This window comes from Pinus tabuliformis, chromosome X (assembly GCF_031772625.1).
Source record: "Pinus tabuliformis cultivar Carrire ecotype Pingquan chromosome X, CPIR1, whole genome shotgun sequence".
Classification (NCBI taxonomy): domain Eukaryota; kingdom Viridiplantae; phylum Streptophyta; class Pinopsida; order Pinales; family Pinaceae; genus Pinus; species Pinus tabuliformis.
The window spans coordinates 150,524,811-150,551,483 of record NC_142308.1 but is presented as its reverse complement, the minus strand read 5'-3'; positions in this window follow the sequence as shown (position 1 = coordinate 150,551,483).

Genomic DNA, 26,673 nt, shown 5'->3' with positions numbered 1-26,673 from the left:
ATTACTCGGGAATTATGGTGTTTTGAACAATAGAGGTCAAGAAAAGCCATACTGGCAAGCCGATTGTAAGTCCTGGAAGGGACAAAGTAGCCATATGAGGTGCACCAACATCTCCCCAAGAGGAGAAGGGACTAGTATTTTCCCCAAGGGGAAATCCTTGGTTGGTGGACTCCATTTTCTCAGCCTAATACCAACGAGGGAACAATGATGTTATTCCATTTAAAATAAATTTTATGACTCTTTGACACAACTTTCTTTTTCAATTTTTAAGAGTTGAGAAAAAGCTAAAGGTGACTCTAGTCGCCTTCGATTTTTAATGAGCCTAAAGTAAAAAGTGCTCAGATGGACCTTTTCTTTTAAGGAGTCTGAAAAGGAACGAAATTGACTTCTCTGGAAATCTACATAGACGGATTACCAAACCAATCGCAAAACTGCAGAATACTTTTTACGGTATGGCAGTCAATCTTCGTGAATGCTGTGTTCAGTGCATTGCGATCGATAGGGCAGCAAACATGGCTTCCTAAGGATAAAGGATATAGCCTATTGTGGTCTCCCAATATATACTCGACGGTATGTGGGAGCACAAGTCCATACTGGCACTTGTCATATCAAAGAGGAGGAATCACCCAACCTACGATGAAAACAATAGTTACCAGGTTTTACGACGCCGAAATACGTCTCTAGCCTAGACTTCTAGATGTTGTGCATTAGGTTCCAAAGCGTTTTTATGTTCATTGAGGTTTATTTTATAGTTGATCTTTCTTAAGAAGTTTGCCTTTAAGGTTCACCGTGTGATGTAGATATACAATTCCTAAATATGCAATCTAAGATGATAAACAGTCGTTTATTTTCTTTTAGCAATGAAAATCCTAGCTACTAAGGAAAGAGAAGTAAAATTGTTTCAACATAGAGCAGAGAGCACACACTAGATGCACTTTTCCTAAATCAATTTCCACGTGTAGTCTAAATGCAAATGCACATGCATGTATTTTTTTTCTATTTTCTTAATGTTCGAATGACAAAAAGAATGCTAAGTACAGATCTGAACTATTTTTCTTTCAAAGCGACAGTACTAACAATTTTCTTTTCAAAAAAACGAAAGGAAGACTAAGATGACACTTTGCAATTTCGAATTCAAAAAACGAAAGGAAGACTAAGACGACACTTTGTGATTTCGAATTTAAAATTGCTTTCGACACTTGAAATACTGATAATCGAAATCAAATACAATGGCAAAAGTGTAATCGACTATCTAAAAGAGGAAGACTTTACGAATTTTTTTTCTTTGACTAAAAATGACACTTGTGACACTTTCAAATCAAAAGATGACAGTTCGATTAAGCTACTGTTTGCAAAGGAGAACTGTAAATGATGAAAAATACATAAAAAACATTCACAATTCTTTATCAATGGAAGCTGAATAATGAAAGGGAAGGGAGTTTCAACAGTGATATACTAATCATAGACAGCAAAACTACTGAACAAAGCTAAAGACAATGAAAAAAAAACCAAAATCTGGAGGCAAAAACAATCTCACTCAATCATCGCACCTGTAACACAGGGAAACGGGATGCATCTCACCTACAACACATAGGAGGTGCGATGCATCCAGGTTGCCAATGAGAGGCAGTGCGATGGTCCAGGGACGAGACTGAGCTTGGTTTTCACTCACAATTTGCAGCTAATTTTAGGGATTTAGGCTGAGCTAATGATAGACAGTAAACAAAAAGTATAGGGGCTGATCTAATGAGGTTACTAGAGTTACCACCAGGGCACTTAGGATGTTTGTAAGTTAATTGTTCAGTTCATAAACAAACCCAAAGATTGACTAAAGCAGCGTTGATCTACTTTGCAGTTGCATAGCAAAAGTAGTTCGAAGGCTAGTTGGCTTAACTTCAGGCTCCATCTGTAGTTTATAAAGCAAACAAATAAACAAACAAACTATTCGCTTCCCAGTGGAGTCGCCATTTTTTTGTCGAGAAAACTAGTGTCCATTCAGAGCTGCTAGTCCCACTAAGATGGGTAGCTATCTTAGAAACAAACAATTTAAAGTCATTTCTGTTTTCCTTTATGAGAGATAGATGAGAAAGAAGCAGAGTACCAAACTCAGTCTTTTGCTTGGCTCCTTGCTTGTTTCCTCTCTCCCTTGATAGAGCTTTCACCACTCCTTCCTCACTTGTCCTACTTTAAAGAACACCTGTAGAGTCAAAGCAACAAAATACCATCAAAGCATAGAGATCTATAACCATAAAAAATATAGGATCAGATGTATATTAACCATACAAATGCATGCACAAATACAAGATTCAGAGATATACAAGTATATGGAGGAAAACTCAAATAGCTTTATTAATAGAAGTAGTAGAAGAGAGGATTACAACCAAGCTGTCTGATCCAGCTCCATCCTCCCAGCATGACAGCCCTCTTCACCTCATGAAAGCTATATCACCAAACAATACAATGTTTCATAGAGAAACCAACAACACTTCCTTACAAAATACAAAATTCCAGTCTCTGGATCTTTGGGATGAGGGATCCATATATAGATATTTGCAGGTGGGTGAGTCAACTTCTGGGATTTTTATTAGTGTCATCTCTATGATAGTTCTTGGTTCCACTTGGAGATTTCATGATCTCTTACTCATCCCTGGGCGAATTCAAAGAGGCAAGTGTCAAATGAGCAGTTTCTAGAAGATTCTCTGGGTTTCCACCTAGAAAACTACTTCTGCCATTTGTCTGCTCTCGTTCATCACACCCTGCAAAAGGGATTTTCAGTATGCATCGCACTTTTTGCATGTAGCAGGTGAGATGCATCACACCCTTAGCACTGAGCAATCTGTATGGTCCAATTTGGACCAGTTCTGAGTAGTTTTTCTGGGAGAACTTCTAGGAGATGATGTAATCAGCTGACCTTGTTACTTTAGGGTATGAAACAAAACTTTTAGGGGCTTAGAAGCCCTTGGTTTATGGACATATGAGATTGGGGTTGCAGTGCCCAAATATGTCTATAACACTTTTCTCATCTGAGCTCTCCCTACAAGTGCACAACTTATATGTCTGCTCACTGAAGGCCTATGACCTAGACTTACTCAAATTTACCCTCAGCTTGATATCTTATTTCCTTGGGTTTTTCCTTGAGGAATTAGCCCCTATTATTTAGGAAATTCCCTCAATGGAATTTCACAATTCCTTTAGTCTGATCATCTAACTGCATGCAACACTTGTACACTCAATACTAATCTACAATTGATGTTACACTACCTTGGAATATCCACCTCAATTCGGTAACTCGAATTCACTGCATGCACTAGATATTTTGGGTTGATTGATCAATTATTTGGTTGGTCACTAAGTTTGACTGAAGTCCAACTACTTAACTAAACTTCCACTGATTCCTCCAAAAGTTGGAACTAGTTTAATTGAAAACAACTTGAGATAATTGACCTTGTTTGCCACAAATTAGCAATCACACATGTAGAACTAAAATCTAGCTCCTCCAAATTGAATTAACTGAGTAAACTGGGTGACACAAGCCATGTCACACAAGTTAACATCATCCAAGTTTTCTGTTGATGTGGAAATTCAAATTTTCTCAATTTAATCAAGGAAAAATAAAATTGGAATTTCTTGTTGCATTTTTCAACATTAAATAGATTGAGTGGCCATCTTGCCCAATTTCGCATAAATTGGTGATGTAGGTTGCAAGATTTATATATTCCACTGAGTAGGAGTCATTGTTGTCTAGGTAAATCCTCTGTATGGACATAGATAATCCCTCTAGCCCAATAAGTGGGTCTAGCAACTGAACTGACAATCTACTAGACACTTTCCTAAGTTGCAATTAAAAAGAGAGACGAAGAATATGGCCTACCTCGTTCTGATGCCATCTCAATCTCCTTTGTTGAAGACCTTGAATCACTCGTGCCATGGGCTCGTTCCTGCTGCTCTCAGCATTTATGCACCTGCACAAGAGATCAAGACACAACAAGGCATGGAAGTACAATTAGCATATTCGAAAGGAACCTACTTAACTGATCAAGGAATGTTAAGCTAAATGATACATGAGCATACACATTTAAGGGAAATGAACTAGCAGTTGTATATTAATAGAAAATAAGCGGAAGCATACAACCAAGCCTTGATGTTGATAGGCTCTCCTTGAATGAATATCCAAGAACATGCTAATCTCTCCAAGCACTCCTTCTCCAAGCCAATTGAATAGCATATAGGCACAATCTTAGCATAAGGGTGCAAATAGGAAAATACCAACGATTTGGGAATGGGAGAGGATGAATATATAGGCTGGAAAAGGGAGTTAGGATCTCTCCAAAGATAGGATTAGGCCCTCATCTCAAAGAGGTATCTCATATGGATAATACCAAGAGGCCAAGTTTGGAGAATTTGACCTCATCTATGCCAAACAACCCCCAGCTCGCCACTTTGGTAGCTTCTAGATCACAAAGCTTCTCATCCTATTAAGGAAAGTTTCCTTTTGGGGATCATCGTGGGTATACAAGGGAATATAGCGATTCCATCGTGGGTCAAGTTAAGTGCAACATGCGATCATCATTGTTTTAAGTCTCATAAGCGCGATGATGTTCGAATTAGGGTTTTAGATTTATTTCTTCCATGGAAATCTCAAGGCATTTTCCAATCAATGACTTAGGAAGGATCTGAGCTACATTTATGAATGAGTACACTGCATAATGGTCATGTTTTGGGCACTTCAGGGTATGTCATAGGGAAGTGCGTGAGGTGTGACAAATAATGTGTAATAGATGCCCCCTAAAGAATGAAGGTAGAAAGGGGAGTGATGGCTGAAATGCTTTACGAGCTTTTGCAAGGATGAGGAAAATCACTATCAGGAGACCTGCAAATCAAGGATGCATATACATATACACATCTGAGATCAAAAACATGAATCCACGGTATGGACACATCCATCTGGATGATAAGGACTATATGAAAAGATCCATGGTATGGGCCCAGCCATCCAAATGAGAAGGACCATCTGTAAATCTAAGATCTATGGTATGGACGCAACCATCCGATATAAAAGGATCATCATAAATGTAAAGTCCCATGATATGGTCACAACCATCTGTATAGAAGAAACATGTGTACAATCATGAATAATATGTAACTCCACATATCCTGAGTCATATCAGACAAGACTCAAGGTCTTGGGCTCCATCCCAACCCGAACAAAGTACAAGTTCTAACATGTGAATGACTATGTTGAAGTCGAACATGCTAGAAAAGCACCTGATTACCGGACAATGATGTGGAACGTTAATAGGCATGAGAGAAACCACCAATAATGACAATGACTATCAAGGTATGATAGTACAATCCATTAATGTGATAATGAAGCTGAAGTCAAACACTCATGGAATCACCTGGTCGAAGGCCAATGATGAAAACCTATCGTCGGATGTGAAGAACTTGCCATTAAGGCATGCAAGTTCTAAGGTACTGAAAGGGAGTTTCTAAGTAATCTTCCTGGATAAGGAGCTGAAGTCAACAGGAAGTGACCCGTCGAAGGAAGGTCATAATGATTCCCTCATCATTGACATGAAACAAGGAATAAAGTGGAATAAAATAAGTAGGATCCAAGACTATAGCAAAGAGTTAGACAATGTATAGCTAATAGACTGCAGATAGGACTTTTCTTGAACATATTGGCAACATGACTCTGGAGTGTGGCAACATTTGACTCAACATAGGAGCAAGTGTCATAACGATGAAGTGGGATAATCAAATGAGAGGCAAAATGGATAACCCAAACCTTGGAAGGACAAGTGACTAAGCGAGGATATCCCGAACTCAACACGAGACGCAGATGAGTGTCATGTTCAAGAGCAACATGCTGCCCATACAAGAGATTTTTCATTTTCACATTTTCCCCACTATTTCTAGTGAGTACCTCTTTATTTTTACACAATATTGAAGAGGATACCATATGCTTGTCATATAATTTCATCCTTTGGGTGAATCCATCCTAGTAAGTTTTATGAGTCCTAGGAAGGAGAAACTTGGGCTCGTCATGGTGACAAGTTTTTCGTCATTTAATTTTACGAGTCCAATGGAAGAGTAAATTAGTATATTTTTCGACTTAATCCACCATTCTCATTAGTTTATTGCATGTTTTTTATTATATTTATGCTATATAGAGTGAATTTGGTTAGTAATTATGCCAACAAGTCTAATGGGTGCTTTGTGTAGATTTTTAGTCAATTTTGAGACAAAATCAAAGGTTTTAATGAGCACTTGGCAGCCAATTTCGTGGGAGAACAAGGGAGAGGATTTTTAGGAAGGTGTCCCCTTCATTTATGGGCCCTTACCTCAAATTCTCCACCATCAGCTCGGAGTTCAAGGGCCACCAAATCGATTATCACAAGGGCAGCCGAGCAAGTGCTAATAAAAGTGTTGTTAACTACAAGTCTTGGCAGCCGAGTTCCTAAAGTTTAGGAGGGTTGTTGGGGTCCTCAATTTGTATAAATAAGAGGGCTTAGGGCCTCATTTCAGTTAGTCACTTTGTAGGTAGAAGTTAGCTAGTTTGTAGTTCGACTTTAGTTATTCTTTTAGTCATTTTTTAGGCAGTAGATTAGCTCTGCATTTTAGCACACTTTCAAGTTTTCCTTGTGGACAGTTTTTGATGTAACTCTTCTTTTCTTGCTCAATAAAGATGAACCCAGCTTTGCACCAGCTCTAAATCTCTCTTAGGAGGCTGTAGCTCTTGGGGTGGGGACCATCTCAAGTGCCCAGTAACTCCTTTGTTTACTTTCATGTGTCTTTGCTGCATTCTTAGAATAAAATCTGCTATTTAGATTTAAATCTTGCTTTGTTATTTAGATTGCTTTTGATGATTAAAAAGCCTTTTTATGTTCAGATTGAGTTGATAGGTTATTAACAGGGAAGAGATTCAGAAAAAGGCCATCAAGCACCTCTGATTTCACCTCTCCCTCAGTGGGATCAGGAGCTAGGATCAAGGTGACCTTGCTGCCAACAAAAACACAGTCTTTGCTTCGCCATGCAATCATTAGTGTTTGATTTTTATTTTCAGAAGTTGTTTACATGTTCAGAGTCTTGATTTCTTAGTTTGCATAGCATTTCACATTATTTCGTTGCAAATAAATTGCTGCTCATTTTCCTTGTTATTATTTAGGTCAAATTATGTCAAGATAGCTAGATCTTGGGTTTGCATAGTCTTTGTTTGGTCAGTTTTAGAAAATTGTGTGCAGATCACCTATATTACCTCTCTATCTACCTTTTCTCCATTAGATAATCTGCTCCAACCCTTAATCCATGATTCCTACCCTTCATTTTCCATACTTTTCCCACCTTGCCCTAATTTCTACATTCTTGTGCATCATCGCTTCCTCCATCCTTGAACCAAATCCAATCGCTCCTTAGCCTCATGCGTTAGGTCCTAAACCCCTTAACATCATTATCTAACCTCCATTTCCACTTTCCCACAATTTTTCCTCCATCAACCCTCCAAAATCCACTTTTCAGAACATCGTATAGAAAATTACAGAACATCCTATAGAAATTCCAGAACATCCTGTAGAACCCCTGCAGACTTCCTGTAGAAGCTCACGAATGAGGTTTCTTAGTAGCCAAACTCTGTGAAACTCTCTGGAAGGGTGTTAGGGACCCCTTAGGCCCTCTCTGAACCTTCCCGACCTCCTCCAATCATTTCCTCTCGCCAATCCACCTCTGCACAGTCAAAAACAGTTAAATCGCATGCATAATAATTCTGCCAACTTACTCAAAAATACAAAAAGATGGTTCTTTCAGATTTGACTATAAAAGTAGCTTAGACACATGCATTTCATCTTCCTATAAGTCAATGGCATTTCTTTCAGTAGCTTGCATCCTCTTTCTTGCATCGGTAGGGATAGCTGGCAAAATTCGGGTTTGCTAGGGTTTACGTTTCCTTTCAGCTTTTCAGTTTCTTTCTGCAAGTAGATCAGCCTTCTTTGAGTTAGCTTTCATCCATCAGTTAAAAATCTTCTTCTCAGAGCTCATAGAAGTTGGCTTAAGCCCCCAGTGGACTTGTGCCAGCTGACCAAGTGACAGCTACGGCAAGAGCTAGTACTTGTGCATACAGCACCATCGCTTCCAAGTTTGTTACGAACTACCGGGTTGATAAAAGTAAAGAAGGGAGTCCCAGGAGTTGCAGCATTATTGCTGCAATACTGGAGCTCACCACTCCTTTTGGCACCGTTGCTAGGGAAGCGTCAGAGTATTGGTGATTGCTGCTTTTCTTCTATTTTCCACTACAACCTTCTGCTAAGTAGTTTATTCCATTTCCATTATGCAATTTCATTTCTGCAAAAGTAGATTAGCATTTCCTGCTTTCATAGATTAGCATTTCAATTCTGCAATTTCAATTCTGCAAGCGTAGACTAGCATTTCATTCCTGCAATTTCATTTGAGAAAAATAGATTAGTCCTTTCCTGCTTTCATTTCAATTCCGCATTTTCATTTCAGCAAGATAGTTAGTTGCAGTTCAATCTATTTTAGTTTTGTAGGTACAAGAAGAAAAAAGAAAAAATCAACCTAAAAGATTCCTTTCATGCCTTGTAGGAGTAGAGATAATTCAGAAAAATGATTGCACAACACCCCCACTGCTTCACACAGCCAACCTTCTCTCTTCTTCGATGGCTGTGAGTAAAGAACCCTTAGGTGGACAGCAATACATATTTGAAGAACCTCAAGGGAAGAAGAATAAGAAACCATTCCTCTGGAGCAAATGGCTGCAAACAGAAACGTTGTGAGCAGTACCTTAACCAAAAACAAATTTTCAAATCAAATGGAAGATTTCAAGAGCGAGATGAGGCAGTTTCTTGCCATGCAACTGGATAGCTTGCAGATCCAAAGGAAGCAAGCAGAAGCCAAGAGGGCTTTGGACATATTTTGTCCTAAGTGCACTAGAAAGCATCCTAGGAAAGAATGTCCAATGCACTCCCTAGAAGTGTGTTTTGTCTGTGAAGAATACCATCCTACGAATCAGTGCCCTTCCTTGCCTGGATTTAAAGCTGCATATCAGAGAGCCAAAGGAGTCACTGAACCACTCTATTATATGAACCAAAGGAGGCCACATGGATCCATACCTTACCAGCAGGGAATGCAAGAGACATCCCAGACCTATTATAACCCCTATCAAGCCACTTTCATGCCTTCTTGGGGTCCCCCTACTCATCCTTCCTGGTCCACACCCCCTCCTTGGTCATATCCTCCTCAATACCATGCTTCTCCAGTTGCTCATTTGTTTCATTCTTATGCTCAGCCACAGCCTCGGTGGAATGCACCTCATCAGGGGTGGAGGCCCCAGTACAACTCTCATCCCACTCCTTTGCCTCCACCACCTGCCCAACCATAACCCCATCCACATCCATCTCAAATATACATCCCCACTCAGCTACCCGTACCACCATTCCCAAAACCATACAATGGAGTAGCTCAATCCAATTACAATGCTGAGGCACAACATGTCCAAATGACTCCTCTTCAGCTCGATGATCTTCACCATAGCTCAGGAAGAGTATTGAAAAACAGAGATTATATTGACAACATTGAAGGACCAAAGGAAAAAGAAGATTCAAAAGAAAGGATCAAAGAACCATGGGCTGCTCTTGATGAAGAGAAGAGATCAGAATCAGAGATCAAGAAAGCTCCCTCATGGTTACCATCAAATCTTCCATGTATTCAAGAGAAATATCAGCAAAAAGAGGAAGATGAGAAAGTCATGGTAGAAGGTGACATGAAACATGATCCAGATCAGCAAAAGGACCAAGGATACCAGAGCTATATTGAGATATGGTTTTAGATCATCACTAAGTTGCTGTGGTACTCTCTTCCTCAGCTATGTTTGATCCCTTCAAAGTCAAATCATTTGGTCTCTGAAATCTGAATAGCTGTCAAAGCATGTATTTCAGCCTCCACATCATTTTGTCTCTAATCTCGATGTGCACATGGCTCCATTGGAAGTATTCTTATACTTGAAAAGAATTTTGTTTTTCAAGTATGGTAGGGTAGAAAAAAAAAGAAAAATGAAAAAATGGAAATAAGAGGAAAAATCTAAGGTGAAAACCTCCTCAGAGGTGCCTTAGATTGGCTCATTGATTGAAAACCTCCATGAGGCGGTCAATGGGTTGAAAAAAAATAAGAAAAAAGAGAAAAGAAAAAGAGAATAAGATCCCTGGGTGAAAACCTCCCTTGGAGGCGCCCAAGGTAGGCAATTAGAGTGAAAACCTCCATGAGGCGCCCTAGTTGTTTTCAAAAAAAAGGAAAAAAGAAAAAAGAAAAAAAGAAAGCAGGACTAATCTCTGTGAAAAATTGCAGGTTGCAGTGAATACTTTGCAGGAAAAGAGGGGTGCGCAAAACGAGGAAAGAATTTTGTACCAGGCTCCAAGACATCCCTTCGGACACTCCCTCCATGGCCACTCACCTCTCCTAGGATTTGGTCACATTCAGGTCAAGATTAGGCTTTCTACAGGAAGTTCCAGGCATTTCTACAGGAAGTTTTGAATTTCTACAGGAAACATCCTGTAGAACCTTCAGACGAGCCAAATTCAATTTTGAAAGGGAATCTGATGGTTGGGATCAGTTTGTTAGGCCTACAACCACACCTTTATGCAATCCAACACCATGTGGCGCCCTGTTCCATCTCTTTCCACCTCCATTGCACCCACCTGGTTATGTGTTCCTGCACAGTCATACAAGAAACCCTGTTTGCCTCAAATTGACAGCAAGAATTCTTAAGTGACAAGTCAAGCAACAAAGTTTTGCATTCTCTACCTGTCCAAGCTCCATCTAGACTCTGCATCAATGAATTACAAGTCTGCATTATAGCCCGAGCTCATTTTTCTTACCATGCAACAAAACTGCAGAATGCCTTGAAGCAAAAATAACTAGTGCTGAAATTTGTTTTTTCCCTAGCTTGAAAACCGTGCATCCATTTGCAAAACCATTTCATAGGGAGTTGTACAGGGATGATGGCAACATGCCTGAGTAGTTTCAGCCAATTCCGGTGCATGGTTTCCAAGAAATCAGCCTCCATCACCTCCAGCCATTTTTTCATTTTCTCCCTATCTGTGCATCTGTTTCAAAACCTGTTTCATGGGGAGATGCATTGGGTGATAGTCACCTACCCAAGAAGTTTCAGCCGATTCTGATGCACGGTTTTTGAGAAATTGATCTCTGAAATCTTCAGCCATTTTCTGTTTTTCTCGAAATTTGTGCATCCATTGATCGCAATTTTGCTATGGGAGGTGCATAATGATGATAGGAACATGCTCAGCAAGTTTCAGATCGATCCAGTCTATCGCTCGGGAGCAATGGCGAAAACAAGTTTCTGTCCTGTGAAAATTCAACATCAGCAGCTTGAGGGTGCAGATCTGAACGTGAAGCCAGCTCCTGCAGTGTGGATCCGACCAGAGGATACCTGCACAAGAAAACAGCCATGAATCAGCAGCCAAGCCATCATGCAACCATCGAAACAAATGCATGCAGCAGCAAAAAGCACCTCACAGCAGCCACATTCGACTTCCAGGTATGTGACTAAAACTCGTTCCTCTGATTGCATGAATGTAATTTGAAAGCTGCATGAATGAATGAGATGGTGGGATTCAGCCAGAAAGCTAGCTAGTTTTGATTGCACTCATCCAGGGATCACCAGCGCACGTGTATAGTCATCCACGGGAGATTTAAAAAATAAACAGACAGTGGTGGATATTTTGAACTCCAGCGCAACTAATGGTAAGGGATTATAGGCAGATGGCACTGTAGTCTGCATGTGGCCATGTACGCCTGGCCACTGCACTCCCTCACCACGAATCACGCCAAAATTAAATGATGCTCAGCTAACTCTCACCACCCTTTGTTCAACTGCAGTCACAACTGGAGCACGCATCCACCATGTCCAGATCAATTAACCAGTGGTCCTCTGCAAGATTCCTGCCTGATTTCTTGAGATTTCTGTCGTTTTAAAAAAAAAAATTCCTGCCTATCGGGCTCTACAGGAAGCGCAGTTCCGTTCTACAGGAAGTCTTCTACAGGAAACGTAGAAAATAGCTCTGCAGAAGGAAAACCTGAGATTTTTGTCAAAATTCACGCTCGAAATGAGGTAGTCTCAGGGAAATCTATCTACATATGACTTATTTGAATGATTAAACACACAGCAGTGGATTGAAAAAAGAGTGAAGTTTAAAATTCTGCATGCATATTTTCCCTGAGTTCTACACAGTTCTCTATTTTCTTCTCTGCACTCAAAGTCTGTCTCCTTCTTTCTCAAATTCTACTGTAAAGAAAATACATGCAACCATAGAAACCAGCCTGTGTGAAAAAAAGAAACGAATTTTCATATCTGCCTACTCTCTGAAAAGAACCTGTGTTATTTATCCACTGTTCTGTCAAAAAAAATAAAAATCTTTTCAAAAGCAGAGAGTCAAATTCGGGATAAAAGCAGTTTAAAACAAAGGGAAATATTGCAATTTGATGTTGTAAGGAGAGGCACATGGGAAATTCCTTATTTGGTTTCAGAAAAAGACAAAAATTCAGCTATCCCTCTGTTTTCAGTTCTACCTGCTTTCTCACCTGAGCATTTTGTTGGAAAAAACACTCAACACCACATGGAGGACAAGCTAAAGGAATTAAGAGGAAAGTTGGCCATGATGAGACACAATGAAAGCATTAAAAAAAAAAAATCCCAGCTACAAGAGGAAAATGCACTGCTAAAAAATTAGTCACAGCAACAGGAAACTCAAGGGGCAGACATAACATAGATTTCTGAAGAGCAGCAACTACGAGAAGGTCCCCTAGTAGGTCAGGAAATAGCAGAGGAGAAATCCAAGGGTAAGGAAACCCAGGACAGACCACCACAGAAAAAGTAAGAAGAGAAACAAGAGAAAGGCCAAGCTGTTGAGCCCAAAACTGTGGGTGGAATAAAGGCACAAATGCCAAGGGAGAAACGGTTCCAAATCAGGGCAGAGAGGACTGAAAAAGTCCAAGCAGGTGAGGGCACACCCAAGGCAACCACAGCAAAATCAAAAGAGAAGGCCCCCCCAGCCAAGCAGGCCAAAACAATGAAAATCGTTTCTACAGGAAGCCAGAAGACCATTTCTATAGGAAGACAGAAAACAATCAGCACAGGACTTTCTACAGGAAGTCTAGAAACAGAGGAACAAAAAGGGAAAATCGCCTGAGATTTTAGCCAGGGAGGTAGCAGCTATGCTGGCCACCTTAAGCACATCTCCAAAGCAAAAAGGGAAGTGAAAGAGGGAGCCTCCCATGTATTTTAAGGCAAGAAGAAGCATGCAGGTAAAAACTGGCAGAACCCAACCATAGTCAAAAGAGCCAATTACAATTGTAGACACCTCAGCTACACAAAAGGAGAGGTCCCCCTCAAAAGAATCCATCACCTCTGTATAGGGAAGCCTGAAGACATCCACCTAGAGAGAAAGAACGAAAATGTTGGACACAAAGGCCTCTCTACAGGATGCTGAGACAGTTCTACAGGAAGCTAAGAATTCTTTAGGAAAAGGAGCACAGGCAGTGGGAAGAAGCAGAGAGAAAAGCATGGTTTCATGACCAAGAAGAGGACATCACTTCAAAAGCTTGGCATGACAGGGAGGCCACCAGGGCCATCAAAGATGAGGAGATAGATTAGTTGCTCAGAGGATGAGCAACACTTTCAGTAGGGGGTGATGATGAGCCCCAAAAATGGATAATTATATGGGCTCATTCAACCTCCTAATTCGACTTAATCCACCATTCTCATTAGTTTATTGCATGTTTTTTATTATATTTATGCTATATAGAGTGAATTGGGTTAGTCATTATGCCAACAAGTCTAATGGGTGCTTCGTGCAGATTTTTAGTCAATTTTGAGACAAAATCAAAGGTTTTAATGAGCACTTGGCAGCCAAATTCGTGGGAGAACAAGGGAGAGGATTTTTAGGAAGGTGTCCCCTTCATTTATGGGCCCTTACCTCGAATTCTCCACCATCAGCTCGGAGTTCAAGGGCCACCAAATCGATTATCACAAGGGCAGCCGAGCAAGTGCTAGTAAAAGTGTTGTTAACTACAAGTCTTGGCAGCCGAGTTCCTAAAGTTTAGGAGGGTTGTTGGGGTCCTCAATTTGTATAAATAAGAGGGCTTAGGGCCTCATTTCAGTTAGTCACTTTGTAGACAGAAGTTAGCTAGTTTGTAGTTCGATTTTAGTTATTCTTTTAGTCATTTTTTAGGCAGTAGATTAGCTTTGCATTTCAGCACACTTTCAAGTTTTCCTTGTGGACAGTTTTTGATGTAACTCTTCTTTTCTTACTCAATAAATATGAATCTAGCTTTTCACCAGCTCTAAATCTCTCTTAGGAGGCTGTAGCTCTTGGGGTTGGGCCCATCTCAAGTGCCCAGTACCTCCTTTGTTTACTTTCATGTGTCTTTGCTGCATTCTTAGAATAAAATCTGCTATTTAGATTTAAATCTTGCTTTGTTATTTAGATTGGTTTTGATGATTAAAAAGGCTTTTTATGTTTAGATTGATTTGATAGGTTATTAACAGGGAAGAGCTTCAGAAAAAGGCCATCAAGCACCTCTGATTTCACCTCTCCCTTAGTGGGATCAGGAGTTGGGATCAACGTGACCTTGCTGCCAACAAAAACACAGTCTTTTCTTCGCCATGCAATCATTAGTGTTCGATTTTATTTGTAGAAGTTGGTTACATGTTCAGATTCTTGATTGCTTAGTTTACATAGCATTTCACATTATTTCGTTGCAAATAAACTGCTGTTCATTTTCCTTGCTGTTATTTAGGTCAAATTAGGTCAAGATAGCTAGATCTTGGGTTTGCATAGTCTTTGTTTGGTCAGTTTTAGAAAATTGTGTGCAGATCACCTGTATTACCTCTCTATCTACCTTTCCTCCATCAGATAATCTGATCCAACCCTTAATCCATGATTCCTACTCTTCATTTGCCATAATTTTCCCACCTTGCCCTAATTTCTACATTCTTGTGCATCATCGCTTCCTCCATCCTTGAACCAAATCCAATTGCTCCTTAGCCTCATGAACCAGGTCCTAAACCCCTTAAAATCATTATCTAACCTCCATTTCCACTTTCCCACCATTTTTCCTCCATCAACCCTCCAAAATCCACTTTTCGGAACATCCTGTAGAAAATTACAGAACATCCTGTGGAAATTCTAGAACATCCTGTAGAACCCCTGCAAACTTCCTGTAGAAGCTCATGAATGAGGTTTCTTAGTAGCCAAACTCTATGAAACTCTCTGGAAGGGTGTTAACGACCCCTTAGGCCCTCTCTGAACCTTCCCGACCTCCTCCAAGCATTTCCTCTTTCCAATCCACCTCTACACAGTCAAAAATAATTAAATCGCATGCATAATCATTCTTCCAACTTACTCAAAAATACAAAAAGATGGTTCTTTCATATTTGACTATAAAAGTAGCTTATACACATGCATTTCATCTTCCTAGAAGTCAATGGCATTTCTTTCAGTAGCTTGCATCCTCTTTCTTGCTTCGGTAGGGATAGCTGGTAAAGTAGGGTTTGCTAGGGTTTACGTTTCCTTTCAGCTTTTCAGTTTCTTTCTGCAAGTAGATCAACCTTCTTTGAGTTAGCTTTCATCCATCAGTTAAAAAGCTTCTTCTCAGAGCTCATAGAAGTTGGCTTAAGCCCCTAGCGGACTTGTGCCAACTGACCAAGTGACAGTTGCGGCAAGAGCTAGTACTTGTGCATACAGCACTGTCGCTTCCAAGTTTGTTACGAACTACCGGGTTGATAAAAGTAAAGAAGGGAGTCCCAGGAGTTGCAGCATTATTGTTGCAATACTGGAGCTCACCACCATATGCTTGTCATATAATTTCATCCTTTGGGTGAATCCATCCTAGTAAGTTTTATGAGTCCTAGGAAGGAGAAACTTGGGCTCGTCATGGTGACAAGTCTTTCGTCATTTAATTTTACGAGTCCAATGGAAGAGTAACTTAGTATATTTTTCATATTTAGAGAGTTTGAAAAAGAGACAAAAAAGAAAACTCCATCATTTCCCTTTTCGTAATTTGTCCCTCGAACCTGAAAAGGTAGAAAACAATATTCGAGAGAACATCTTGACCATGTCAACCAAGTTGTACCTTTTTCGTAAATAGTCTATCTCAGTCCGGAAAAGGGTTAAAATTATATTGGTAGACATCATTCCATTACTTTTGCGAGTTTTAAATGACAAGTAATCGGCAATCTTTTCATTTTTCGAGAGTCAGAAAAGAGATGAAAGATGACTCTGCCTGGAAGAATGAGTGGTATAAAAGGATAGAAACTAGTTCCGATGATGATGGAACTACTCAAAACATGTAAAGGTCAAGAGGCTAGCCAATAAGACCACTCGACACAGTTTTTCCCTAGGCACACGTAAAACAACCAAGTGAAAGCATATGATCGACCAAAGAGATGGTGACGATGGAATGGAAGAACCAAGGCTCATCTGGTAAAAATCGGTTGATAAAAATGGCAATCACGAGATGTAAAGTGGAAATGGTTTCATTTTTACATAAGCTTGAAACATGGGAAAAACTATGCTTGGATTTGGTTTCATTTTTACACAAGCTTGAAATAGAGAAAAACTATGCTTGGGTTTGGTTTCATTTTTTAACGAGGTTGACATAGTAAAGAACTATCCTTATGGTCCTTGTTTCCTTTTTTAACAAGCTTGACACAAGACAAGGAACTTTGCGCAAATCCCTTGTTTCATTTTTTATGGAGCTTGACACAAGACAAGGAACTCTGCTCCAATCCCTTGTTTCATTTTTTAAGGATCTTGACACAAGACAAGGAACTTTGCTCCAATCCCTTGTTTCATTTTTTAAGGAGCTTGACACAAGACAAGGAACTCTACTCCAATCCCTTGTTTCATTTTTTAAGGAGCTTGACACAAGACAAGGAACTTTCCTCATGGTCCTTGTTTCATTTTTTAACAAGCTTGACACAAGACAAGGAACTTTGCTCTATATCCCATGTTCATAGACCAAAAGAGGCCATGGCTTCCAAGAGGTTCTCATCAGATGGGAGAACAACACTCTAGAAGGGATACATGTCTAGGGATCCAAAAGAAAAATCAGGCTCCAATGCCCCCAGTACATGGTGTACTACATCACCTACTAGATCATTAGTAGATGTGGGCATGGAACAGGTGGCCACGTAATTAACCTGTGGCAGGGGTGATACCACTTGGACATAAGAACCATTTAGGGATGATAGCTAACTGGGAGTTGATTCAGGACCAATGAACGTAAGATGATTAATGATCATAATGCTTCCTTCATGTGGGAAACACATCACTCGAAAGAGGGAAGAGCCAAGAGCTCCCGTGACATAAACATAGTCATGAACAAGGAGTAGATTAAAATCTAAAGGGCCTTGGAAAACCATCACGTCTATATAGAAAATATTTCCTATCAAAGTAATAGGTAACTTAGGAAGGATCCCTAATTGTTGATTGGTTCCTCTATTAAAAGCTAATAGATTCTAGGTGATGAAGACAAGCTGAGGAGAACCTAAACCTTGCCAAGCAGTTGAGGACAAAATTATAACAGATGTACACTAATCTATGACTGTTCTAGGTACGACCATATGGTAAGCCTACACTGTAATCTGGAAAGGCACATAAGATGGAAGGCGATATCCTGCTCGTTGACTCCAATCAAAAGAAGTGACAAAAATACTTGGAGGGGGTGTCATAGGAATGGGAGAGCTTCTCTCTTTCTCTATGGGAACAGGAGAACTGCTCTCATGTACCTCGGTAATGGGAGGATTTCCTTCCAGTTCATTCAAAAGTGAAGAAACCGGAAGAACCTGAGTGGTAGGAGGTTCACTCTCTACCCAAAAGGTATGGTTAACTGAAGGTGGAGCCAAGTGTATCGTTTTCTCAACCAATGGTTGGTTGAGAACAGACTCATGAGACTCACTTTTAGAGAGAGCGGGGTTGACCATAGATGAATTTTGATCAATCATTGGATCAACTAGTGAAGGATCAGGGGAAAGCTTTGGATACCCAGCCGGAAGACGAGGTTGAGAAGCTATAAGTTTTTCCAATTCTTTGGAAGATTCATCCATTAAAGGAAAAAGGTGAATGGGATGATTAGCTTCACACAACTTATAAGCAAATTTGACTATTCCCTTTTTCCCATGAGCTTCACTGTTACTAGTTGAGGTTTTGTCACAAGCATGATCACCAGAGGCTGATGACCAAGGTCAATGTGAACCTGTCGACCACACTTCTAAGACTTTGGGAATACCAGGACAATTTCGAAGAAGGTGGTCACCCATACATAACATGCAAGGTAATTTTACTTTCCAAGGTTCGTTGGAAGATTTTTCTTATTTAGTTGCATCTGTAGCAATGGATACTCGGTTGTCCCCTTGCTTAATTTTATTCTTCTTCTTCATCCTCTTCTTCTTCTTCTTATACTCCTGGTTAGTAGAAACTAGACTTTCACTAGGCGAAGAGGAAGAATGAGGTGAAGAAATAGGCGAAGAAGGCAAGGGGTCAACTTTAGGATCAACATGAGGTTGATGTTGTTCAGGTGGAGGAGAACTTGGTTGAAAAGTAGTTTTGACACTTGGAACCACCGAGGTCAAAAATAACCAAACTGGCAGACCAATGGTCAATCCAGGAATGGACAACACTGCCATTTAGGGAGCGCCAGTATTTCCAAAACAAGGAAAAGGACTAGGATTCCCATTAGAGGGGTTTCCTTAACTGGTAGACTCAGGAAATGTTTCCATTGTTATCAACCTAAGATCTACTAAGGAATATTTCCATAGGAAGGATGTTGTTCCACGGTTAATTAATTTTAGAATTCAAAACAAAAAATTTGCCTTTTCATATTTTAAGATTCGAGAAAAGGACGAAAAGGTGAATCTAGTCACTTTTTGTTGGTTTATCGAGTTTGAAAGGACAAGTACTTGATGATCTTTTCAAGTTTAAGGAGTCATAAAAGATCGAAATGACTACTCAGGTAACTCTAGGAAAAAAGGAGTACCAAGTAACCTTGAACTGCAATATACACCTCAAAAAATAAATTTACCAAGGACTTGACATAGGTGCAGGAAATCTCCTCGAATGTTGTGTTCAGTGTATCACGTTTACAGGGTAGCATAATCGGATTCCTATGGATAAAGGTTTGCAACTTATGAGGGTCTCCCTTTATATAGTCGACGATACGGGGAGCACAAGTTCGTGCGAGCGTTGTCTTAATGAAAGAGTATTGCAAACGACAGTGTTATAGAATTATATATTATAGAGCAATGGAACACATAAAATATTGTAGAAATATAAACATAGAAAATGCATAAAACAAGAGAGACACAGAGATACGTGGTTCACCCAGTTTGGGCTACGTCCACGGAGAAACAGCCAGTCCTTCTTTTTGTATTATCCAGCAAACTAAAGAGATACAACCTACAGCAGATCCGTTGTAATTCCCTCTTCTCTCTCAATATTCTCTCTCTTCCTCACTCAGAATACAGATCTCAATAGGTGCAATACAATTCCATCATATATAGCAAGGGGTTGCCTTCTAGGTCAAAAAACCCTAAATTAAACATAACTTCTACCGTCATAACTCCGCCTAATGAACGACCTAGATTAACTATGAAATTACAACATTTTACGAGGCAATTTTACATCTATTCTTAGCTTCAGGGCCACTGCCCCCGATCCCCCCGCCAAGGGGGGGCTCCCAAAGGTCACAGCTGCCCCCCCTGGACCCCCCCGCCACGAATATTCTACGGGTGGCATTTCCGACCCATTATGAACTAGGGTCCAATGCAGTGATACCTTTGAATACATAAGATAATCAGGCTCCACACCCAACAATCTCCCACTTGGAGACTGATTATAGCAACTCCACCACTGCTTCATTTGTTGGACAATGACTCCACCTTGGACCTGGCTGTTTCTCATCTTCTTCATCATACTTGAAGACCAACTGAAACTGAGAAAATTCTTAGTTTCTCCCTGGTTACAACTTTTGTTAACATATCTACAAGATTCTAGCTAGTGTGTATCTTTTCCAACTTTAACTGTCCACCTGCCAAGGCTGACCGTATGAAATGGTACTTGAGCTATATATGTTTAGTCTTGGAATGAAATGCAGAGTTCTTTGCAAGATGTATGGCACTGTGGCTGTCACTGTATAACTTTCCCAACTCCTGGTTCTTACCCATTTCATCTAGAAACCTTTGTAACCAAATCATTTCTTTACTAGCCTCTGTAGCAACAACATACTCTGCTTCTGTTGTTGAGAGTGCAACAACACTTTGCAGTTTTGAGACCCAACTGACAGTTGTTCCACCTACAGTAAACACATACCCTGTTGTGCTTCTCCTGTTATCTCTATCACCCACCATATCTGCATCAACATATCCCTGTAGAGCAATGTTTGAACCACAAAAGCATAATGCTTGATTTGTGGTACCTCTCAAATACTTGAGAATCCACTTCACCACCATCCAATGTTCTTTTCCTGGATTGTTCATGTACCTGCTTACAACTCCCACTGCATGTGCAATATCAAGCCTTATGCAGACCATTGCATACATTAAGCTTCCAACTACTGATGCATATGGAACTTTAGACATATGAGCCATTTCTTTCTGAGTCTTGGGACACTCCTCCTTACTTAATTTGAAATGGCTAGCCAAAGGTATACTAACTGGTTTTGCATTTCGCATATTAAACCTTTTCAACACCTTTTCTATGTACTCACTTTGAAACAATGTTAATTTGTGATTCTTCCTGTCTCTAGTTATTCTCATACCAAGGATTTGTTTTGCAGCACCCAAATCCTTCATTGCAAATGAGTTTGCCAATTTTATTTTGAGCACATTTATTTCCTGCATGTTGGAACCTGCAACAAGCATGTCACCTACATACAATAACAATATAATATATCTACCGTCATTTTGCCTTTTGAGATAAACACAACGATTAGAGTGACATCTAGTATAACCTTGTTCAGACATAAACCTGTCAAATTTTAGATACCACTACCTTGGAGCTTGTTTTAAGCCCTACAAGCTCTTCTTCAACCTGCACACTAGTTTCTCCTTCCCTTTTACCTCATATCCTTGTGGCTACTACATATATATCTCTTCCTCCAAATCCCCATGGAGAAAGGTTGTATTTACATCTAACTACTCCAGATGAAAATCTTCAGCGACTACTCGACTTAAAATAGTTCTGATTGAAGTCATTTTAGCAATAGGAGAAAATATCTCATTAAAGTCTATACCCTTTTTCTGTGCAAACCCTTTCACTACAAGTCTAGCTTTATACCTTTTTCTACCTCCATATTCTTCCTTCAACTTGTAAACCCATTTATTCTACAATGTTGTTTTACCTGCAGGCAACCTAACGAAGTCCCAAGTCAGGTTATGTGCTAAGGATTCCTTTTCTTCTTTCATGGCTTACTCCCACTTCTTCCTGGTTTCTACCTGCACTTCTTCTTCATAACATTCTGGTTCACTAGAATCAGTCAACAATACATAATATAATGAAGGAGAGTATCGTTCAAGGGGTCTACTTATCCTGGTAGATATTCTAACACCACTTTTAGGTGTTTGTGGTGCTTTTTTCTATTATGGTTGTTGATCATTATGATTTTCAAGCACCATCACTTTTCTTGTGATCTCGTCAAGCACTGTGTATTCTTTGTTTTCATTTTCTTGTTTCTTTTCTTGCGGTTGATCCTTATACAAAACCTTTTCATTGAATATGACATCTCTACTCCTAATGATTTTGTGTTTTTCATAATCATAAAAGTGATAACCAAAATCATTAACACCATATCCAATAAAGGTACATTTCTTTGATTTTGCCTCAAGCTTTGTTCTATTTTCTTTATTAATGTGTACAAAGGCTTCACAACCAAAAGTCTTTAAAAAAGAGTAGTTTACCTTTTTGCCTGTCCATGCCTCCTGTGGAATACCACCATCCAAGGAACTTGAAGGCCCTCTGTTTATTAGATAAACAACAGTATCTACAACATCTACCCAAAATTGTAAAGGCAATCCTGCATGCAATCTCATGCACCTTGCACACTCCATGATTGTCCAGTTCATCCTTTCTAACACACCATTTTCTTGTGGTGTTCTTAGAATTGTCTTCTCTCTACGAATTTCATTCTCTGAACAATACCTATCAAACTCTCTGTTGCAATATTCAACTCCATTGTCTAATCTGAGACACTTCAACCTTTTTCCTATCTCATTTTCAACCAAAGCTTTCCATTTCTTGAAAATATCAAATACATCAGATTTATTTTGAATACAATAAATCCAAGTTTTTATGGTTGCACCATCAATAAAAGTAACATAATAATGAGAGCCACCAAGAGATGATACCTGAGCAGGTCCCCATACATCTATATACACAAGCTCTAATTTTTCACTCTTCTTTTCTTTCCCAACTCTAAGGAATTTGAATCTCTTCTGTTTTCCATAAACACAATTCTCACAGAATTTTAAATCAACATGCTTCAAACCTGGCAACAAATTTCTTGAGTGAAGAATCTGCATCCCCTTCTCACTCATGTGGCCGAGCCTATGATGCCACAATGTTGTATCTTCTCCTGTAGAGGTTAAAGAATTAACAGAATTAGAAATACCATTGCATAAATACAATGTACCAACCTTTCCTCCTTTCGCTATTACCTAATATCCTTTAGTGACCTTCCAGGTTTTATCTGTGAAAGTAGTTATGAAAACTTCACCTCCCAACTACCCTGTTGAAATCATATTTTTCTTCAGATCTGGAACATGCCTTGCCTCCTTTAATAGCCACTGATTTCCATTTTGTTGTTTTATGAAAACTATACCCCTTCCAATGATTTTACAGGGTTTATCATCACCCAATCGAACCTATCCAAAATCTCCTTGAAAATAATCATAAAAATGTTTCCTATCACGTGTGGCATGGAATGAGGCCCCTAAATCTACCACCCAGGCATCAATAATATTTTCTAATGAAAGAATCAAAACCTCTTGCAACACATCACCTCTTGCATTCGCTTCATGATTATTTTCTTGCTGCGCATCTCCTTCTTTTCCCTTTCGAGACTTGTAGTCTTTCTTTAGGTGTCCTTTCTTCCCATATTTCCAGCACACTATCCCCGATCTAGACTTGGATCTGCCTTTTCTTGACTTACTGTGATATCCATGGCTCTTTTCTCTTTCCATTTTTCTTCCCTTAGTCTCTGCAGTCAAAGCATTACCTGATGTCTCACCGGAGCTTTTCCATCACATTTCCTCGCTAAGGATTGCACTGACAACATCATCAAACTTTAAAGTACTAGATCCAGAGACAGATTTACTAATGGCCATAACTAAACCATTCCAACTTTTTGGTAATGAGCACAGAAATAAAAGAGCCCTAACTTCATCATCATAAGTTACCCCTATAGAACTTAATTGATTGGTAACTGTATTAAATTCATTTAAATGATTAGCAACAGATCCACCTTTTGACATCTTCATATTAAATAAACGCTTCATAAGAAATACCTTATTTGAGGCTGAGGGCTTTTCATATAGTTTGGCCAATGTCAACATTAAACCCTCTGTTGTCGTTTCCTTTGAAATATTAAATGCTACCGACGTCGCTAGGCACAACCGTATTGTTCCAAGTGCTTTTCTGTCGAGAATATCCCATTCTGTGTCTATCATACTCGTCAGTTTCTTTGTCTTTCTGCTTAATGGTTGGTACAAATCTATCTGGTACAAATAATATTCCATCTAAATCTTCCACAACTGGTAGTTTTGGCCGTTAAATTTTTCGACCCTAAACCTACCATCTTCCGCCATTGCTCCCACTCGAACCAGGAACCCTTCTCTCCTGCAAGTTTATTAGCCAAAAAAGACCTTCGGCTCTGATACCAGATTTTAGAGAATTATATATTACAAAGAAATGGAACACATAAAATATTGAAGAAATATAAACACAAAAAATGCATAAAACAAGAGAGACACAGATATACGTGGTTCACCCAGTTTGGGCTACGTCCACGGAGAAACAACCAGTCATTCTTTTTGTATTATCCAGCAAACTGAAGAGATACAACCTATAGCAGATCCGCTGTAATTCCCTCTTCGCTCTCAATCTCCTCTCTCTTCCTCACTCAGAATACAGATCCCAATAGACACAACACAATTTCCTCATATATAGCAAAGGGGTTGCCTTCTAGGGAAAAAAACTCTAAATTAAGCATAACTTCTACCATCAGATCTCCGCCTAATGAACGGTCCAGATTGACTATGAAATTACAACATTTTACAAGGAAATTTTACATCTATTCTTAGCTTCAAAGGTGCTATCCCTGATCCCCCCGCTAGGGGGGGGCTCCCAAAGGTCGTAGCCACCCCCCTGGACCCCCCCCCCCCGCAGTGAATATTTTACGGGCGGCATTGCCACCCCATTACAAAGTAGGGTCCAATGCGGCGATACCTTTGAATACAGAAGATAATCAGGCTCCACACCCAACAGAAAGTTGCTGAGTTTTATAGACTTCGAAACACGTCTCTAGCCTATACCACCAAGTATGAGCGTTAATTTTTCAAATTCTCCTTAGATTAATTGATAGATTTTAAAGTTTATCTTCAATTATGTTTCAGTTTTAAGGCTCAAAACGATGTCACCTGAACACCTATGATGCAACTATATGAGAAAAGGAAAACTTTCGTTTCAATGAAAGCTAGACTAATCAAGGGAAGAAATTTCAATCAATAATGCATTAAACAAAATGCATCATGCAAAATTCCTTCCACTAACTTTCACTTTCATCTTCCAAATGCAATGCCAAAAGTAAAAATGATTTTCACTTTTCACTATCCTAAATGCAACTTTTTCGAAAGCAAAACGTTTTTTACTTTACTAAGATGCATTTATAGGAATTATGCTTTTCTTTTCGTTTTGAATGAGTTGATGCACCTAATACAGTTTTTAGCTTTCAAACACCGAAAATGTGGTCTATTTTCAATTATGAATCTCAAAAAAAAACTTTACATTTCAAATAAGCTAATGCATTTTCATGAAAATTAAATTTCGAAATACAAGATAAAATAAATGCAAAACAATGTTTTCAATGATTTCCACAAAAAAACAACACTCAATCAATCAACAAAACAAACATCTCAATGACACTGAAGAGAAGCAAGTGATGACCAATTGACTAGAAACCCTAGAACTCAATCAAATTTCACTTCAAAGCCAATGAGAAAAATTTTGAAAATTAATCAAGACAATCAATCAAAAACTGACAAATCCAAGCATATAGGATAGGAAATGACCTTAGGGGCCAAGACACACTGGATTCTAAGGAAGAAACCTTAAATATTCTCACATTCAAGGATCATCACTACTTTATATACCCAAACTCGTGATGATGGGGTTATCATCGCTACTTTTCATAGGCAAACCCACGATGGTCGGGGGCATCATCACTACTTTGTATAGAAAAAAGGGTGATGATTTCAGTGCGACAAAAAAATGAAGAATTGTTTTTTCATCGCAATTGTTAGAGTGAAACCCGCGATGCGCAAGCAATATGGGAAAAACCAAAAAATATTCCAAGAAACAATCCAAATTTAGCACTCTAAGGTAGTAATTAGTGATGGTATAAACCCAGACTGATGCAGACAAGACGAAAAATCTACTGTTGGTCAAACTCATCACAAATTGAAGGTGAAGGATTGAATGGAGAGGGTTATAGCTTCCCCCATAGAGTCACCATTTTGTTGTCTAGGTAAATCCTCTCTGTGGACAAAGACGATCCCTCTAGCCCAATGAGTGGGTCTAGCAACCTAAGTGACAATCTACCAGACACTTTCCTAGGTTACAATTGAAAAGAGAGATGAAGAAGATGGCCTACCTCGTTCTGATGCTATCAAGTCATCCTTTGTTGAAGATCTCGAATCACTTGCATCATGGGCTCATTCCTACTTCTCACAATGTTTATGCACCTGCACAAGAGATCAAGACACAACAAGGCATGCAAATACAAACAACATATTCAAAGGAAACCTACTTAACTGATCAAGGAATGTTAAGATAGATGATACATGAGCATACACATCAATGGAAAATGAACCAACAGTTGTATATTAATAGAAAATAAGGGGAAGCATACAACCAAGCCTTGATGTTGATAGGCTCTCCTTGAAATGAATATCCAAGTCCAAGCTAAGATCTCCAAGCACTCCTTCTCCAAGCTAAATGAGTAGGATATAGGCACAATCTTAGCATAAGGGTGCAAATAGACATAGACCAACCAAACCAACCAACCTCTAACCATTTGGGAATGGGAGAGGATGAATATATAGACTAGGAAGGGGAGTTAGGATCTCTTCAAAGATAGGAGTAGGCCCTCATCTCAAGGAGGTATCTCATAGGTATAAGACAAAGAGGCCAAGTTGGGAGAATTTGACCTCATCTATGCCAAACAACCTCCAACTCGCCGCTCTGGAAGCTTTTAGATCACAAAGCTTCTCATCCTCTTTGGGAAAATTGCTTTTTTGGGATCATCATGGGTATATGAGCGAACGGAGCGATGCCATCGTGGGTCTGGTATAGTGCAATAGGTGACCATCGTGGTTTT